The following is an 18,459-nucleotide window of genomic DNA, read 5'->3' as shown; positions in this document are numbered from 1 at the left end:
TGTCCGCGCGAGACGGAAGGTTGACCAAGGCTTCGACATCAGCCTTATAAACCTTAAGGCTTATATTTTTGAAGCCGTAGCTTACTTTGAAGTCCTGCTGTTTCAACGCTTCGACGCTAGCGCTGTCGAGCAACAGGACTATCTGCATCTTGGCCCGTTAAGATTTTTCCACGTTGACCACCTTCTAGTTCTTGGTCGGTAGACCCGGGTTGTACTCCTGGAGCAGCTCCAGAATGTCAGCTGGGTCCGTTTGCGTCACTGGAACCAAGGCCCTTGGTCGTGAGGGGATATCACGCGTCCACTACCTTAAGGCGCGCGCCCGGATATACCTCCCCTATCAGTGTGACGGCGGCTCTATAGAGGTTTACCGATCTGGCGTCGTCACAGGCAATTAGCTTGACATTGCTCTGAAACCACCCTGCATCGGTGTAAGATGGCGGTGGACCAGGGTTGGCTTTTTTAACCTTGACGGCCACCGTAGCGAGCGCGGTCTCGATCCACTTCCTCTGTTGTTTCGGGATCCTGCCATCTTCGCTGTTCTCATCTATAATGCCAATGATCTGCCGACCTTTGGCAATTTCGGCGAAAGACCGCGTCCAGCCTCCCTGCGTCTTGGCCCTTTTCGGTGCCGTGGGGTTGGATTCATCCATGGACCGCTGGCGTTTCGAGGTTTCATCACTCGACCCAGTCCAGTCTGAAGTCCGGCAACATTTGTTTCGCCCAAACAAGATCACGCTGCGCCTTCGCCCAGTCCTCCGCAGACACTTCCCCTTCACTTATCGGCGAGGAGGCATTCCTGCGCAGGATCCGGGCAGCGCAGCGCTTGTCTTGGTGACTGTGCTTTTTTAGTCCCTTGGCCCTAGAGCCGGCCACCCCTACATTCCTGGAACCCCCAGCAGCCAACCCACCAGACGCTTGACGCTGAGTGGCAGCCATGCTGGTGGGGGCTACGGGATCGGCGGCAGCCACCCCAAAGGCCTTCCGTCCGGTGGCCCCTCCCCGAGAGTTGCCGTCCTTCGGACTCCCCAGGCTGGATTCTCTCTCAGCCCTACCCTGCCTAGATTGACCCTTGGCCATATAGCCCACCCCAACCACTTCCCTATGACCCCCAGCAATCGACCCACCAGACGCTTGTCGCTGGGTGGAAGGCCTGCTGGTGGGGGCCAAGGGAGGGGCGGTAGCGGCACTAATGGCCTCCCGGTCAGTACCCCCTCCATGAGAGGTACTGGCCTAGGACTACTCAGACCGGATAATCTCTCTGCCCTTTTCCGTATGGCTGCCGCTGCGGCAGCGAACCGCTGAGAAGTTCTCTCAGCTGATTTGAGGCCCGGCTGAGCCGTAACCTTTGCGGAGCAAGCTCCTGTCGACTTCTTACTAGGAGAGCCGCCCTCCTTATTATTTTTTTCCTCAAACATTTTATTCTCCATACTAAAAACCACGAGTAGCGGAGAAGGGGAAAGGTCCACCCGGACAGAGATCCCCGATGTCCGGGTAGGGCTTAAATAGCATCGAAGGTCGCCCGGTATTCGAGGATGCAAAAAACACCTACGAGTCGACGATTTGGGGTGACGCCGGTGAGTGCAAGGCGCAACACTCCCATCAAAGGCACCCCATTTTGATCATAGTCATAATATTTATACCACGATGAACAGGAAAAACAAAAAAGGTCTTGTGGTAAACGCGGACAAGACGAAGTATTTGCTGTCATCCAAGAGAGAATTGGTGCATTTCCACCGCGACAGCCACGTCATGTTGACGGATGCAAATTCGAGAATATGAAGGTCTTCTTCTACCTGGGAACCAGCATTAACAGAAAACGAAAATCAAACAGAGAATAACTATTGCCAACAAGAGCCACATTCCACTAAGTGGGCAATTGAAGAGTAACGTACTCTCTCCACTGACAAAAATCAAGCTCTACAAGTCAGTCATCATAGCTTCCTAATACATGGCTTGGAATCATGAGCGGTGGCGATAAAAGATGAAAGTTTTCGGAAGGTTTACGGTCTTGTCCGAGATACCGACGACGCGTATCGCAAGAGGTGAAATGTTGATATCTTTCAGCTCCACGCGTATATGAAGACAATGCGGCAAATAAAATCCCAAAGCCTTTGTTGGCTAGGTAACATGAGTAGAGGGTAGTGCACAAAATGTTGCATGCATTACACTTCCATTAGCATTACCATAGAATTTACCATTCTGTAACTGTTCTCTGATTTAGAGTTCCTTAAGAATTTCTATTAGGTACTAGTTTAGCCAGTACATCAACCTTCACTTCGACTTCGAACATTTTTTGAATATTATGACATTTGTCAACCACGGCCAACTTCATGCCGCCACCGGTTTGTGGTAACTGTCAAAATAGAAAGATCAACCTTTTTGCATGTCACAGTTCTTGTTCGATTCGTGTTGAAACTTTTTCTTTTGTTCAGGACCAATAAAAAAAGCACAAAAACTGACTCAATCTGCAGAAGCATCCGGGTAAGTTATGAATATATCATACTTTAAGCATTGCTAAAGGAATCTATCGATAAAATGGTGCGGATTAAGTGAATTAGGTAGCGCTCATTGATTGTATAGTGAAATTTCACGCATGATTGTGGTAGGCGATGGTTGAAAAGTAATATATGTATGTATATTGACGTAATTCTAACAAAATTTCCAATTAGATTCTCAACAAGTAATTTCATTTGCATGAGAGTGCGTGCAAGGTCGGTAAAGGCAGGGCTAATTGTCATTGTAGTGACTTGGAGATTGGCGAGTAGTGGTAGGCGGTGAATGGAGCAGAAACGAATGGAGCGCATGGCAACAGCTTTGTAATTGACAATCTTCTGAATTTTGTGATGCTGCTTCGGGTTTATTGTGAATTTTTTTGTAAACTTAGTTTTCCCCAAGTAGATCTTTTGGGATGTTATAATTATAAAGGTACAAACCTTTACATAAAAAAGCGAGAATACGGCAGAATATAGGGTTAGCCCTCGACAAAACATCATAACACTCTACAGGAGTGCTGCGGTTCTGCGCAGTCATCTGCCGGAAACGAATCTGGTACCAGGGGCGGATCCAGCACGTTTTTGGAGGAGAGATTTAAGTCAACTTTTTAAGTGAGACAAATTGGAAGAGAAGCTCGGCCTAAAATCTCTTCAACCAGCACCGCCTAGGGGCCTAAGGAGTCATCTCCGTAAGAATTTTGAGGAAATACGGCACCTGAGAACCCAGCCGTATGAAGCGAAAAAACACAAGCAGGTCCTTGGTGAACTCCATAGACAGGCGTCGGACCTTTATGTCGGGAATTGCCCGGTGAATCCAGTACTTGAAGAAAAATATCCAGAACTCGCGGAAGAAGAACGCATACTCCCCAGGGAAACGCGTGTCACTCTTGCTCAACTTCGTTCTGGATACTGTAACAGGTTAAACTCTTACCTATCCAGAATCAACCCCGACATACAAAATGTATGCCCCGCTTGCAATGTGTCCCCACATGACACCAACCATCTCTTTAATTGTAATGTGGAACCAACGCCTCTAACACCCCTTTCGGACCATAACCCCTGTTGAAACGGCAAGTTTCCTTGGACTCCCGTTAGAGGATATTGATGACAATTTGTGATCGGTCGCGGCTATTAGGTGGGGCGAGCATTGCTACAACAACAACAACAACATGTACCGGAGCGACTCGGGATTTTTCCCGACCAAGGACTGTCATTTCAGTGTGACCCCATTTAATTTGTTTCGTCCCTCCCACAAATTTTCATCCTCCTTGCAGCAGGACTGCTCCATACTCTTACTCCGGGAAGGCATCGAATCCAATCCGGGTCCGTCTCCTGACCCCGGTCCTGAGAAATGGTTTTGCTGCATCTGCCGGAAAAGAATCTTTTTAGGACGGTCATACTCTGTTCAGTGTGCCTCGTGCAAGGGATGGTTGCATCGGACAGATTGTTCTGGACTTGATCCCAAAACCCGACGTCCACGTAACTTTTATAAATCTTTTGTGGCTTCTTGTGTTCACGCCCAAGGGCGTCCCGTAGTCTACGCCTAAGCGCAGCTCCTGCCTTGGGTGCTGCCACTTTCCTAGATGTTCTGCTCTCGGCGACGGCAACCCCCCGACGGGTTTCATCGCGCCATGTTGCCAGGTCGCAAACCCAAATCATCCGGGTACCCCAATGCTTGCCCAAGGACGCCCAGTCTCAGGGCCACAACAGCAATTGCGCCCTGGCCTTCCACAACCCAGGCGTAGTCACCCGTCACTTACCCCCAGAGTGGCGGGGTCTCCTGCACTTCCGAATTCTGCAGTTAAACTGTAATGGACTAACTGGGAAGATTACGGAGATAGTCGATTTCATGAAGCGGCACAACATCCGCATTGCTGCAATTCAAGAGACTAAACTCACAGCAAGATCTGCATTGCAGACCTGCTCTGGGTATAATGTCCACAGGAAAGACCGCGAGAGCGGAAATGGAGGCGGCCTCGGGTTTATCATACACCACTCTGTGCAATATTATATATTTGATCCTGGCATCGACCGCAGGGACAATGTCTTAGAACGTCAAGGCCTATCTGTCCGGTCAGGCGATGCAAACCTAGAAATCATCAACATCTACATCCCTCCTGCCACCTGTTGCCCCAGTGGATACCGCCCTAATATCAGGGCCTTTCTCACTGGCAACAATCACATTATCTTAGGCGATTTCAATGCCCATCATCATCTATGGCATTCAAACTTGCGGGCGGACAGTAGGGGTGAGATGTTGGCGGATCAAATAGAAGAAACGACATTCTGCACGATAAACGGAGAAGGCCCCACACGTATGGTAGGAAGCTGTCACAGCTCGTAAACTGCGTCAACTGCCAGCCGATGGTAACATTGGCATCCGACCACCTGCCCATACTTATTTCGCTCGAGCGTACCGCCGACTTCATCGTCACTGACAAACGCACTTTCATAAACTTCAAAAAAGGAAAGTGGGAAGAATATAAATCTTTTACAGACAACCGCTTTGCTGCCCTCCCTATCCCGACTGATGCCCGCCAAGGGGAGCGTGCCTTCCGTAAGGTCATTGAATCCGCCTCGGCACGTTTCATTCCCGTCGGGAGAATTCCCGAAATCCGGCCCCACTTCCCGGCGGAGGCCGCAAACTTAGCGAGAGAACGTGACCTTATAAGACAGCTTGATCCAGGCAGTCCCCAAATTTTTTTTCTCGCTGCTAATTTGCAATAAATTAGGTCCTCATTATGTAAAATTTTCAACTTCTTCCGCCAACTTTTCGCCGATTGGTTTAGCTAACTTCAGTCTTATTTTAGCGCAGAATGTCATAAAAAAAAATTTGTAAAGCTATAAATTTTTTTTTCTCGCAGTTAATTTGCAATAAATTAGGTACTCATTATGTCAAATTTTCAACTTATTCCGCCAATTCGCCGATTGGTTTCGCTAACTTCAGTCTTATTTTAGCGCAGAATGTCATAAAAAAAAAATTTGTAAAGCTATACATTTTTTTTCTCGCAGTTAATTTGCACTAAATTAGGTACTCATTATGTATAATGTTCAACTTATTCCGCCAACCTTTCGCCGATTGGTTTCGCTAACTTCAGTGTTATTTTAGCGCAGAACGTCATAAAAAAAAATTTGTACAGCTATACATTTTTTTTCTCGCAGTTAATTTGCAATAAATTAGGTACTCATTATGTAAAATTTTCACCTTATTCCGCCAACCTTTCGCCGATTGGTTTCGCTAACTTCAGTCTTATTTTAGCGCAGAACGTCATAAAAAAAAATTTGTACAGCTATACATTTTTTTTTCTCGCAGTTAATTTGCAATAAATTAGGTACTCATTATGTAAAGTTTTCAACTTATTCCGCCAACCTTTCGCCGATTGGTTTCGCTAACTTCAGTCTTATTTTAGCGCAGAATGTCATTTAGAAAATCTTTGTACAGCTATAAATTTTTTTTCTCGCTGTTAATTTGCTATAAATTAGGTACTCATGTAAAATTTTCAACTTCTTCCGCCAACCTTTCGCCGATTGGTTTCGCTAACTTCAGTCTTATTTTAGCGCAGAATGTCGTAAAAAAAAATTTTATAAAGCTATAAATTCTTTTTCTCGCTGCTAATTTGCAATAAATTAGGTACTCATTATGTAAAATTTTCAACTTCTTCCGCCAACTTTTCGCCGATTGGTTTAGCTAACTTCAGTCTTATTTAGCGCAGAATGTCATAAAAAAAAATTTGTAAAGCTATAAAATTTTTTTCTCGCAGTTAATTTGCAATAAATTAGGTACTCATTATGTAAAATTTTCAACTTATTCCGCCAATTCGCCGATTGGTTTCGCTAACTTCAGTCTTATTTTAGCGCAGAATGTCATAAAAAAAAAATTTGTAAAGCTATACATTTTTTTTCTCGCAGTTAATTTGCACTAAATTAGGTACTCATTATGTATAATGTTCAACTTATTCCGCCAACCTTTCGCCGATTGGTTTCGCTAACTTCAGTGTTATTTTAGCGCAGAACGTCATAAAAAAAAATTTGTACAGCTATACATTTTTTTTCTCGCAGTTAATTTGCAATAAATTAGGTACTCATTATGTAAAATTTTCACCTTATTCCGCCAACCTTTCGCCGATTGGTTTCGCTAACTTCAGTCTTATTTTAGCGCAGAACGTCATAAAAAAAAATTTGTACAGCTATACATTTTTTTTTCTCGCAGTTAATTTGCAATAAATTAGGTACTCATTATGTAAAATTTTCAACTTCTTCCGCCAACTTTTCGCCGATTGGTTTAGCTAACTTCAGTCTTATTTAGCGCAGAATGTCATAAAAAAAAATTTGTAAAGCTATAAAATTTTTTTCTCGCAGTTAATTTGCAATAAATTAGGTACTCATTATGTAAAATTTTCAACTTATTCCGCCAACCTTTCGCCGATTGGTTTCGCTAACTTCAGTCTTATTTTAGCGCAGAATGTCATAAAAAAAAAAAATTTGTAAAGCTATACATTTTTTTTTCTCGCAGTTAATTTGCAATAAATTAGGTACTCATTATGTAAAATGTTCAACTTATTCCGCCAACCTTTCGCCGATTGGTTTCGCTAACTTCAGTGTTATTTTAGCGCAGAACGTCATTTAAAAAAAATGTGTACAGCTATACATTTTTTTCTCGCTGTTAATTTGCAATAAATTAGGTACTCATTATGTAAAATTTTCAACTTATTCCGCCAACCTTTCGCCGATCGGTTTCGTTAACTTCAGTCTTGTTTTAGCGCAGAATGTCATAAAAAAAAATTTGTAAAGCTATACATTTTTTTTTCGCTGCTAATTTGCAATAAATTAGCTACTCATTGTGTAAAATTTTCAACTTATTCCGCCAACCTTTCGCCGATTGGTTTCGCTAACTTCAGTCTTATTTTAGCGCTGTTAATTTGCAATAAATTAGGTACTCATTATGTAAAATTTTCAACTTCTTCCCCCAACCTTTCGCCGATTGGTTTCGCTAACTTCAGTCTTATTTTAGCGCAGAATGTCATAAAAAAAATTTTATAAAGCTATACATTTTTTTTCCCCCTGATAATTTGCAATAAATTAGGTACTCATTATGTAAAATTTTCAACTTCTTCCGCCCACTCTTCGCCGATTGGTTTCGCTAACTTCAGTCTTATTTTAGCGCAGAATGACATACAAAAATTTTGTAAAGCTATAAATTTTTTTTCTCGCAGTTAATTTGCAATAAATTAGGTACTCATTATGTAAAATTTTCAACTTATTCCGCCAACCTTTCGCCGATTGGTTTCGCTAACTTCAGTCTTATTTTAGCGCAGAATGTCATAAAAAAAAAATTTGTAAAGCTATAAATTTTTTTTCTCGCAGTTAATTTGCAATAAATTAGGTACTCATTATGTAAAATTTTCAACTTATTCCGCCAACCTTTCGCCGATTGGTTTCGCTAACTTCAGTCTTATTTTAGCGCAGAATGTCATAAAAAAAAATTTGTAAAGCTATAAATTTTTTTTCTCGTAGTTAATTTGCAATAAATTAGGTACTCATTATGTAAAATTTTCAACTTATTCCGCCAACCTTTCACCGCTAAAATAAGGGACGTGTAAGCCCAAGTGATTTTTCAAACCCTTCTCATACGTACATATATGTATATCCTCAACTTAACTATGAGGTAAGAATCATTTCAAAGGAGAACCTACTAAAGGATTTTGCATCACTGATTTCGCTTATTTTTTCAGCCAATCGCAATATACATTTTTTTTAAAAATCTGCACCTTTTTGGGTATTTTGCTTTTTTAACGACTTGAGGACAATTTGAAAACATGTTCGCCTTTGCTCATTTTATTTGAATTCATTATTAATTTTTTGAAAAACATATGCAAAGTGAGCATATAAATTTATTACATAACTTTTCTTTTAGTGTTTTGTTTTAATAACTTAGTGAATTGGGTGATGGAAAGTCCGAGTTAAGCTGACATCGAAAACGGCTGTTTTTTAATAACTTCTGAACAGTTAGAAAGGGTTAAATTTCGCAATTAGTTTCTTATAACTGGCAGTGATGCGCATCCGTTGATACCGCTTTCGACCAATTTTCGGCATGAACAATAAATGGCCTAAACCAGCTCATACGAGCCGTTTTGCTCATACGGCCACGCTTTGCACATTTAAGTGCTAGGTGAGGGACGTTCAAGTGCAGGTATGTGGGGCGAAGAACACAGGAAGAGAATAATATACAAACACACATAAGATTGATAAAGAGAGAGTATTTGGCCTTATACATATGTGGAAAATAGAGCTGCTACCGCTCTTATGTTCAAATTATTAAGCGTTTTAGGATAAACTAGCCTTTCCCGGCGGCTTCGCTCTCACTATAGGCCACAAATATGTAATGTCGCTTTTGTGATTCACAGCTGAATTTTCAGTTGTAATTTTAAAAGTTCCTATGATTCAAATCATAAACAAAGCAAGTTTTAAAACTAAAAAATTGGCCGCCGTAAATTAAACACACATGCAACACATGCTCCAACAATTTTTGCAGTGTGGATTTAACGATATATGTATGTGAGCTGAAGAAATTTGAAAATTCCTCCATAATTTGAACTTTATATATGAAAGCAGTTACATATATTTATAACAAAACTGGTAAAATTAGTCGTTGTTTATGCGATTGGTACCTTTTTTATTTGTAAACTGATACATTTCTTTCTAGGCTCACGGCAACACTGCCAACAAGTCTGAAAAGGGTTTCATTTTCCCACGATATTATACGAAACGTGCATTAGGCCGTTTTTCTACTACTACTACTTCCTCTAATGCTACTACTTTAAAAATACTTTTTTAAATACTTTTATGTATATATTGCAAAATGAATCGGCTTGCATATAATTAAATGTGTGTGAAGGCGAAATGAATGTCAATAATGCGCTGCTTAACATAAAGTCGAATTCAGTCTATGGTTATTCCGTTTTTCGTATTTCTTGCCAAAAAATGTATGTTTTTGTTTTCGTACTATTGCAACACAGTTTGGGAATTGGTTTTCGAGGTTGAGAGAGAATATTTTCATTTAATTTTTTTATTGTTTCCGCCACTTTCTTGCGATGAATATCATTTTAGACGAAGCGTACATATTTCCAATGTATTTTTTCACTCCCCTAACACCCCAAAACACATAAACGTCTCACAACAAACTTATGAAATATCCAAACCCGACCAGGAAGAACAATCTCTGAAAATTGCTTGCCCTCCTGCAATGATAACTGTATCGTCAATACGACGTTGTAAAATTATACGTTATAAATATAAGATCGTGCTTTTGTTAAAAGAGCTTATCTTTATTTTCGGAAAAATTTCAAGGAATATGTATTCGACAATACTTCGCTCAGTACAATTGAGTGATGGAGTTTAATGCCGTCTTTCAGTGAGTTTTACAGCTCCGGCTCACTCTCAATTCTCACGGGAATGCTCTGGATCATTGAGAGACTTGAGAAGCAGATGTCGTGAAATTTTCGCACACGTGAATTGTGATAGGCCGATGTCGCCGCTGTTTTTCATTTAACTCATACGGCGAAAGGCTAAGCAGCGACATCTATTTTTAAAAAGTAGGTATATTAAAGGCCGCGTTGCCAACCTAAAAAGAAGTAATAAACAAATTATCTGGATCACAAATTGAACCAGACTTCTATCTGGATTTAATCAAATCGTTGTTGTTGCATTTACATGCAAAATTATTTATCTGGCTCAGGATTTTGCCACCGGATGATAGCTTAAGAAATTGCCATCTAATACCTCTAACAGCAGTAGAATGAAACTAACAGTTTCAACAGGTTTTGATCGTAAACATTGATGCTAGCAAAGCATTCTCATCCAGTGTATACGCGAGTATACTGACCTCTAAGAATTGATGTGATAACAACTGTCGTCATACATTTCAAAAGAGTCACAAATAACCTGGGCATCCGCAAACAGCTGTTATTTGCAACTTGATATAATTTACGTGCTTCATAGCGCGTACACGACATTAAAAAAGTTGGCTATCAATTTTGGTTCATAATTTAACCGTCTTATGTAAAGTGCATATGTGACATATATACATATACATACTTATACTTAACAAGCAATTGCTAGAAGAGTTAACTCCTTTTCCAATACATATGTATTTACAAAGCTACTCTGAACCTGTTTTGAGTCTTTGTTTGCACTTCAGACGATTGGATTCAAAGTTTTCAAATCCTTCAGTACCCTGATTCGTAATACAAGGCTAGCAAGTGGAGCAGGATTTCCCTTCGTTGCTCAACATGAAAAACTTAACTAAAGCGTTTGTGTTTGTTCAGATGTCCTTGACTAATAGCCAATGTAATTTCATTGATGTTCACTAATTCTTCCATAATGTTGCGGCGGCCACCGTGGTGTGATGGTAGCGTGCTCCGCCTACCACACCGTATGCCCTGGGTTCACACCCCGGGCAAAGCAACATCAACATTTTAGAAATAATGTTTTCAATTAGAATAAAAAGCAACCCTCGTATTATTTGCGCGGTAGGCATGCCTGTTATAAGAAGCGACGAAAAATCCACGGACCTAGAAGCTTCGATGTGGTCCTAACGAATCGTTGCCGAGATCTACGGGCTAGAACCTATATGCTGTTAATTTCCGGAACATACCGGATCTATATCCGGCAGAGGACCATTAACATTGATAACGCTCTCCAAAATCTTGGGGGAGTATTTATATCGCTACAACAAGAAAATACTTATTTTTTCATGAGAACAACAGTGTCGAACCTTGGGTGTAACCGAATATTATACATATACTTAACTGTGAGCTTTTATCGTATAATTATTTTGGTTTCAGTGATTTCACACTCCTGAATATCATAAAAATATTTTCGTTGGCGGCAGTGGTAGAGTGCTCTGCCTAATACAACAAAGATCCTGGGTTCAAGTCCCGGGCAAAACAACTCAAACATTTAAAAACAAACTAGAAAACAGTTTTATTAAGCGGGATTGTCCCTCGGCAGTTATTTGGCAAATACTCTTGAGTGTATCTCTGCCATGAAAAGCTTTGCAGTGAAAGTTCATCTGCATTGCTGATGCCTTTCGGAGTCGGCATAAAACATGTGGGTCCACCGTCCGCTTGTAGGAACAATTAAAAGGAGCACGACGCGGATTGAAAAGAAGTTCGGCCTAAATCTATTCGGAGGTGTATCACGCCTTGTATTCGTTTTATTTATTTCTGAGGTCCTTAAAGGGTTAAAAAGTTGAGACATTTATGTCTCAAAACCAAATTTGACAAGGGATGACGGAAAATCGTTCCAATATACATCGTTTATCCACCCTGTCGGCAAATCAACCAAACAAGATAAGTCAGTTAAAAAGTTCTTCAAAAATATGTGCCAGAAAACTTTAGGAAGGTGCTCTTGGGCGAAAACTTTGTACAAAGAATGTGCAAAGGGAAGAAGCTTAAAAGACGAAACTTGCGCCTTGAAATATGCAACATCATTTTTAAAAATCCTCGTCTGGCCTTTTGTTACGTGTTAGATAAGGCATGAGAAATGTTTGCATACGTCAAGGCGGAAAATTAATTTTTTTGTATTCTGTGGTTTCTTAACGTTCTTTGTACAAAGAGTTTCTTCGAGAACACCCCTATTGCAATTTTCAAGTATATAGTTTACTAGCACATTTGAACTTTCTAGCTACGCCTAAAATGCCACTTTATTTGAACTATCAAAAAATTCTTATTATTATTTTAAACTTACTCCAAAATCATTGAAGCAAAAGACGATTTTGAGGTGTTAATAAAAAGGCTTAGGTTTTCCACTTCGAGCTGGCATTCCTGCCATTTCATCGTCCTGCAGCTCATTGTAGCAACTATAGGATTCAGTGGCTAGAATGCTATCAGTTTACAAGTTATAGCAGATACCCTTTTTTGACACACACTGTATATCAAAAAACAATTTAGTTACACTTTAGTATGTTCCGATTCCAATTGTTTTGGACAAACACTTTGGCAATCGACATAATAAACAAATCGACTGAAATGGGCCGGGTAGCCATGTTTGTTCCAATCTTCAAGTATTCCACCTTTACAAATACCAACACACAGATACTGATTGTAAATAAGCACCAATACGCTGAGCTGAGGGTGTATACAATTAGTATAGGTGTTTGGATATGAAACAACTGCAGTCGATGACACCACCACCATAACTCCCAGAGTACAGTTGTTTTTGTAGTTTTGTATACATTGTACTCAGCTGAACGAACTCATACACAAATAGACTTACAAAAATACTTGTACCATGGGTTTCACTTTGCTCGGTCGTACAACAACAAACCCAATAGCCGATTTTGTGTACATAAAATTTACATAAATACATATTATTTACGTTGCCAGACTTATAAATATTTGTAAAATTTGAGTTTGTTATACTTACATTGATTATAATAGTGTTATTTAATAGCTACATTAATCCACGGTGGGCAACAAAAGGGTATTTTCTCAGGGAACAAACGTAAGTTTTTTTAATTTGAATGTTTGTAATTTAAGTCCTTAAAAAGCGTCTAAAACTATATCTTTTCGGAGAACTGCAACCCCAGCAGGCATGTTGACGGGGACGGGACTTTTCATGAGTGCAGCTGAATACTAAAGTCTTTAAATTTCAAAAATTCATAACATCTGAATTGTGTGGGAAATATGTTATACGTACGACCAATCTTAACGAACGAGACAACAATCATCCTGTGAAATTTCAATCTTCTACCTTTAAAAATGACGAATAATTGACAAAACTCATATTTTCGAGAATCGGTTTTATGGGGCATGTATTATAATGACCAATTGGACACCCAAATATACCAGCTCACCAAACTTCGTCAATAGCTGTGTTTTTTTTACATCTGTATACGTTTACGCTTAAACTTTATATGAACTGCTAAGCGACAAACTTTAAATACACCTCTGAAATTGCTGCGCATAAAATTAGTACTGCTAAATTTCAATCTCAGATGTAACCGAAATATGTGTCTATGTTTCACCCTCTGCACTAATTCTATGTATTCAATGCGTGCCCACTATTCATCGCAACTGATTCAGGACATGGCCAAATCAACTCAGCTCGTCATCCTGATCATATTAGTATACCTAAAGACTTACAATTTTGAGATTCGTGACAGACGTAATAATATAAAATTTTTTTTCATGAAAGATATAAAACATGCTATCAAGAACAGGTTTAGCAAATTTTTTTTTTAAATCATGAACTGTGTTCAATGGGACGGAGCGGAATTTGATTTGCTTCAACTAAAGGTGGTTAATGTGAAGCCACTCCCTTTTGAAATACTCTTTAATACCTTCCATTTGATACCCATGTCATACAAACACATTCCAAGGTTACCCTAGGTTCATTTTCCCTTATTTTGTCTCCAAAGCTCTCAGCTGAGTATGTAATGTTCGGTTACACCCGAACTTAGCCTTCATTACTTGTTAAAATAATTTCTTTATATTCTATTTTTATTAACTCTTATTTTTCGTTCAGCTCCATTCACATATGCTCTCAAACTTGTTATCAGTATATATTCAGATTGCATCATCAAATAAGAAGAATTTCTCAATAAGAAATAGAGAAAAAAATGCATATTATGCGTTTTTTCATTTTTGGTTTTTAATAATAGTTTTTTTGTTATTAATATTTCTTACTAATGATAAAAAAATTATTATTAATAAATAAAAAATAAATAAATAAATGGGTACTAATTGGAAAAATTACCTTCCCACTCCCCCCAAAGATGAAGCACAACCCGTTCTTGAATTGAGACCGACAAATGTTAACAAACCGCTCTCGAAGCGTGAGAACGAAAAATCTTAAATCAAACCCAAATAGTGCTTGAAATGAGCACAGAAGGTTCACACATCAATACCAAACTGGTCATAAAATACGAACGGTGTGCTTGGATAAAGTGTTCTTAAAACAAGCCCATCGGTCAGGAGTTAAGAAAAAACGTACTTACAGACTTTTGTCAACGAATGTTCTTAATTTTGAACTTGGTTCGTTCGTTTTAGAACGGTTTTTTATCTCAGTGTACCAACTGTCTTGCTCTGCATCCGATTAGCACCAGTTCGGAGGAAGTTATTAAACCTGCCTGTAGTGCGAAACTGGTGCGTAACGCGACTGTCTCCCAGGACGTGCAGGGGAGGAAATTCAAGGAAGTCATTTTTCGGAAAGGACAACATCTGCCTGGTATGCTTGTAAAATAAATTTAAAATTGTAAACAATAAATTTAACAAAAACATAACACGTTTATAATAATCTGGCAGCGCTGTTACTTTAGCTGGTTGCTGCTCAACCGACTGTGTTTTGTGTATAGTCCGTCCATGGACAGAAGATTTCGTTTTCAGTTCGTTCGATGCTAAATAAATTCGTGACTGGCTGCAGCCAGTGCACGGACCTTTAAAAAGAGAATGTTGGTAGACGAAAAATTAAAATAGTGGTAGAAGTTGGTAGATTTTTTCTCCAAGAAAACAATAGCTACGCTTTATATTTGTACCAAACAATTCATATTTTATTGTAAAACAAATAAAGTACATTTCACGGAAACAACACTTAAAAAAAACATGTAAAAAAAGTATTTATGTGAATTTGTATATACATACATACATATATAGCTTATGCCTATATGGTACTTGCTTTTTTTCTGTATTTTGAGCTTGAAATACTGAGGAAACTTTACCGATACGTCTAATTACAACAACAATTTTCCAATCTGCCACACTGGCATGTTATCGTTTACTTACAACGTTTTTACTTTCGTCCAAAATTATTCATAAAAAATTGATGAAAATAGCGCAGAAAAATGTTTGCGAGTAGATGACTACTACTTTCTTTCATAAACAAATTTATTTCTTGTATTGAATTTGTGCACAGTTTTTTCAAAATAAAAAACAAATTTTCAACAAAAAAAAAATTGTCAAAAAAAAAAAAAAGAAAAATCTAATGCCATATGGGTGTTATTAAATACAAAAGCAAAATCACCTTCTACACATTAAAATTTTTATAAAATCTTATTAATTTCACTGGAGGCTGAAATAAAGTCCGCTACAATACTCTTCTATTAATATTTGATTGAAATGCTGGAAATTTTTAATCCATTACGCTTGGCGGTTTTTATGTCGTACAATATAGAGAACGACTTTTCTGCGGCTGCACTACTGTGAGGTAATATTGCTAAGGAGCACATTTATTCACTGAAATTTTCAAACAAATTTTCTTCTAGAAGACTTTTCAGTTCCCAATTTTAACCATCCCTTAAGAATATCGTCGGAAAATATCTCTTCTATTTTTTTCTTATAATATAACATTAATGATCGCCATTCGTTGTTAAGAATTTCCATGGAAGTTTTGTGAAATGGAAAAGCTTTATGTAAGGGAACAGTCGTCATTTGACTAGATTGAATATTTTTTGCATCAAAATATTCAAAAAGGTGTAATTTTTCGTCTTCGAAATTGAATCGTTTCTTAATTTCCTTACAAAGGCAAATGTTGGTATATTTTTGGGCTTTAGTGGTAGAAAATGAAAATGGGCTAAAAAGTTGGTAGATCTACCAATAAAGTGGTAAAGTCCGTGCACTGAGTCCGTCCATGGACAGAAGATTTCGTTTTCAGTTCGTTCGATGCTAAATAGATCAGTGATGATAATCATGATACATATGTACTTTTTTTGGAACAGTTCGCTTCCCGTAAGTACGTTGGTGCTACATTGACATATTTGGTACATTATACAGCACTACACCTCAAGTCATTTGCAAAGCAGCTCTGAATGTACAAAAAAATTTTAAATTTTTCGAAGAAAATATATAGTTAAGTTGTTTTGTTGTCGAGCAAAATTTGCCATTTGCAATTATGGATCATTTAAATATACTTATGAAAAATAGCATAACTGATTCTAAAATTGTGAACAAATTTTGCATCAATAGAAATAAAGCACAGAAAATTTTAACTCAAATAACAGGGCCAGAAAATTATATATCCACAATTGCATTTTGTCAGAAGAATTATTACTCTCTAATAATAGATGAAACGACTTATATATGTATACCAAAAAATTTGGCAGTTTCGATTCGAATTTTTGATAAAAAGTGCATTGATAGATATTTAGATTTGATACCTTTGACCGATAGTAGCATGGTGGGTATTTTTAATGCCATTATTAAATCTTTGAAAGACCATTCAATATCACTTGAAAATTTTTTATTGGTTTCACTGCCGACAATTGCTCGGTTATGATGAGAGCAAAAAGCGGAGTGTAAGCAAAGCTGAAATTGTTCCAAATCTGAATGTTAATGGAAGTGTTTGTCACATTTTAAATTTAGATTCAATGGCCGCTTGTGATGTATTTCCCAACAAAATTGATAAATTTTTAAACGACGTAAACTATCATTTTTGTAACAGCCCCCTTAGGAGGGCAGACTTTCAGAGTGTTCAAGAACGTTTCGGTACAGAAATGCATGTTATACTAAAGTACGCCCCCACAAGGTGGCTTTCTAGACAAGCAGTCATAGATATAATTCTTGAGCAATGGAATGCCCTCAAGTATTATTTAAATCTTTACGTATTTGAAAATAAAAGCAGTAATCAAAATGTTAATCTTATATCTGAAATTTTTCAAAGTCCTATTTATAAAGTATATTTTACATTACTTTCTTATATTTTAAATGAAATAAATATGTGAATATAGAAATGCAGTCTGAAGATATTCGCATGCATTTACGCATTACCAAATTAAAAATTTAAAAAAAAAAATCTTATTTAGCTTCCAGTCCTATTTGTATGTTAAATATTGATTCAGAGGAAAATGACTTAACACCAGATGAAGTTTACTGCGGTGTTAATGTGGATATTATTCTATCAAACAACATTTTCGAAATAGATGACGTACACATATTTAAGAGCTGTGCTAAACAGTTGTATATACAATTATGTAGTACTTTATTAAAGAAAATAAATTTTAATGATAGAACTTTGTTGTGGGCTGCAAAGCTTTCACCAGAAAGTATTTTAAGCGGTGAAACAAATAGCATTGTGCCTTTAGTTATGGACTTGTTTCCGAAATCTGAACTTGATAATATAGAGAAAATTAATTCTGAATTTAGAGGTTTAGCAGAGAATGAGAGCCTTAAAAAATTAAAGAATTTAAATATATGCAGCTTTTGGGAAGAATTAGGATCAGTTAAAACTGAATTAAATGCGCAAATGTTTTCCAATATTTATAGAATAGTTCAATTCCGATACCACATTCATCCACAAACGTAGAAAAGATATTTTCTATACAAGATTTAATTAAAACTCAGTGTAGAAATTGACTCCAAATAAACAATGTTTCGAATTTAATAAAACCTAAAGACTTGATATAATCAAATAAAAGTAGTTGTCATAATATAGATACGAAAAAAAGCTTTTTGTCAACTGAGATATTTAAAGAACTCAAAGAAGAAGAACTGTTAATGTAGTGATTGAAACATGAGTTATTAGTATAGATGTAGGCGACAATTTGTCAACTTTTATGCCTGAATCTGAATCTCTTGTACCTAAAAGTTTTTATGAAATGTTTTTGCATTGAATGCTGCTGTTATTATTTTTTTTTTTAATATTAATTTTATTTTCCTTACTGGTACTCAATAAAGAAATGTTTTTATATATGTACATAATTGTACGCTTCAATCGATACTTCTTTTATTATTTTTACTGGAAAAGTATTTCTTCATAAATCATATTTCCCTGTTATACTACCTTTAATTTGTGTTAGAAAGTTTCCTGACTAAAAATAGTTTTTGGATAAATAAGCAGAATATAACTGTAGTTTGGTTCAAATTCGCATTCGAAGACTTTTGGTACATTTTTTTTTCTCGCTTGGTACAAAATAAAAAAATCAATTTATCATCCCTGAAGTAAATTCGTAACTGGCTGCAGCTAGTTGTGTATA

At 37.8% G+C, this 18,459-nt stretch overlaps 1 protein-coding gene across 2 annotated transcripts in view; it reads left to right on the top strand.

Annotated features, from left to right (window-relative positions):
* The first annotated feature begins 2,339 nt into the window (after positions 1 to 2,339).
* LOC137233878 (cyclin G-like) overlaps positions 2,340 to 18,459 on the top strand; it is a 127,654-nt gene continuing 111,534 nt past the window's right edge. Inside the window, exon 1 of one of the 2 annotated variants that reach the window (XM_067757395.1) lies at positions 2,340 to 2,481. The gene's annotated coding sequence lies outside the window, so the exon portion shown is untranslated. The remainder of the gene's footprint in view (positions 2,482 to 18,459) is intronic. The other variant, XM_067757404.1, reaches the window with a different exon arrangement.

Source organism: Eurosta solidaginis, chromosome 1 (assembly GCF_040869045.1).
Source record: "Eurosta solidaginis isolate ZX-2024a chromosome 1, ASM4086904v1, whole genome shotgun sequence".
Classification (NCBI taxonomy): domain Eukaryota; kingdom Metazoa; phylum Arthropoda; class Insecta; order Diptera; family Tephritidae; genus Eurosta; species Eurosta solidaginis.
The sequence above is the reverse complement of the archived record's forward strand: the minus strand, read 5'-3'. Positions and strand labels throughout refer to the sequence as shown.